Genomic DNA, 2,446 nt, shown 5'->3' with positions numbered 1-2,446 from the left:
CATATTATAACATCGACTGAGATAAAGAATAAAATAAAATATTAAAATCACGATATATCTCGCTACATTACATGAATACGCTTCTAGTATATATATATATATATATATTGTCCTTTATATTGATCTGAACCTATAAATGAATAAAAAAAGGTCAAGATTCTTTTAAATGATTCAAAGTCAAAGAAATCCCTCTAAAACTGGGTATCTTCTTTAAAAATTTGGTTCAAGAGGTTGGAACCCTAACGTATCATTGCTTATATTTGGAGTTGTGATTCATTATTCATATAAATCAATTTCATATATATCGTCTTTCTTCCACTTTGTATTGGAAATGATTCCTTAATAGAATTTTTTTTACAGGTTTTCATGTTCTTTTTCTTCTTTTCTCTATTGTACCATACAATATAGCATAGCTGTTGAAGTACAAAACTCTTCTAAATTACCAAAATTTATATTATAGTATAGCTGGTGTAGATGATCTAACAAAGTATCTGTTGGAGAAGCTCTAAAGCTCATGCAGTCAAAATCCATCATCGATAAGAGTCAATTTTAATATTATTAATGTAACACTCCTAAAATATGAGTAACTTAAACAAAAATCGACGTAGAAATTAGAGCCTACATAATATAAAATAACCCAAAAAAGAGAAAATAATATAGTGTTTATAAGAGGATAAATAACAACCTATTAATCTAAAACACGCTAAGTTTAGATTAAAGACGAGTGTCATTGTCATCTTCACAATAATCATGTCAAAGAATAATGCCGACTTGGCCAAAAGGTAATGATCCCAAAAGTGCCTCTATTGGCATCTAAACACTTTGCTCAAGATTTCGGAGTCCCACGGCTAAGAGATCCTGATATAAATGTCATTTAAGAAAAAGTGTTAGGTTTAACGCCTACTGGAACATAAAACTAAGGGGCAGTTTACTAAACGCTTACTCGGGTAAGCGTTTACCAAGTAACATTACCTCATCGAATGAATATAGTAAAGACCAAGAATCTTACCCGGTAAGAACAAGACAAGGACCAAGAGTCTTAACCAGTAAGTAAGGGGACGACTCTTACCACAGTAAGCGCTTACCGGATAAATTATTGTATACTATGTCGTTTTGGTGGACTAAAATCTTATCTGGTAAGTACATAATAGTGTTAAATTTTACCCGTAAGCACTTACCGGGTAAGTGTTTGATAAACGACCCCTAAGTCGCATTCCAGTGTTATAAAGCTTCTATATGGAACATTGGTCATCGAGTTCAACCATTCACTAGAATGCGACTTAGTTTTATGTTCCATCACTGAATATACATAGGGGTGGGTTCAATGAAAACCGAGTTTCGGTTGTGAACCGGGAGACAAAGGAGAGGGCGACATGTGTCCCCTGCGTCCACGGGTAATTCGTACTTACCCATCCATCTAATCTAAAAAAATCTAGTTTCATAAATATGTCGACTATTTCATAATATAAAGCGTGATTATGGTTAACAACTCAAATCATCTTACATAAATATTCAAATCATAATAAATGAACATTCATCGTTTTCATAAATATTGGTTTACAAGTTTGTAATATTAAGAAGGTTTATCTTTAAATTGTCATATGTCTATTATATTAAATAATTGCATATAATTATGTAATAAATATTATAAATACGAAAAAAAAAGGTCAATAAAGAAACTGTAAAATAATAAGTATTATTGTATTAAACATAAATATTTAAAAATTAAAATTATTAAAATAAATTCAATTGTACAATATACATGTTCATTGAACATAGTTTATAGTGGATCCCATGTTCTAATTTTACAAATATATCCTCACTCTCCAATAATTCTCATATTTAATCATAAATATAATATATGTATTTATACTTTTACAAATATACCCCTCTTACTCTCCAATAATTCTCATATTTAATCATACCAATACCATCATGATAATATATGTTATTGATACCATATGTTATTTTGTTATTACTAATATTATTAAAGGCATAAGTGATATATAATAAAAATAAAAAAGAAGATACATTAAAGAAAATGAAAGCTAAGCAAACAAAATGGACCAATCTGATTGTTTAAGATTGGTCCTTGGTTTTTCTTTCAAAGACAGGTTCGATCAAAACGAGATATAGAGGATCGATTCCAACAGGTTGAAGGTTGGGATCGGGACTGGTTTGAAGACCGAACAGTTAACCAGTATCCCATCTTCACCTCCGACGTGTATTATTAAAAGATTCAAGAACCCTAATAGATAGCGTAGCGATAATAATGGGTGCACGGGTAATTCATTTTCATATGATATTGGCCAGCTAATAATTAGCCGGGCAAAACACAACTAAAAGACCGTTTACCAAACGTTTATCAGGTAAACACTTCTCAACAATAACCATCACTTTCACTTACTTTATCCAGTAACATTCTTGACAATCAAATTGAATTATC

Source organism: Cynara cardunculus (assembly GCF_001531365.2).
Source record: "Cynara cardunculus var. scolymus isolate 2C chromosome LG 16, CcrdV1, whole genome shotgun sequence".
In the NCBI taxonomy this organism is placed as follows: Eukaryota; Viridiplantae; Streptophyta; class Magnoliopsida; order Asterales; family Asteraceae; genus Cynara; species Cynara cardunculus.
This window is presented reverse-complemented; position numbering follows the sequence as displayed.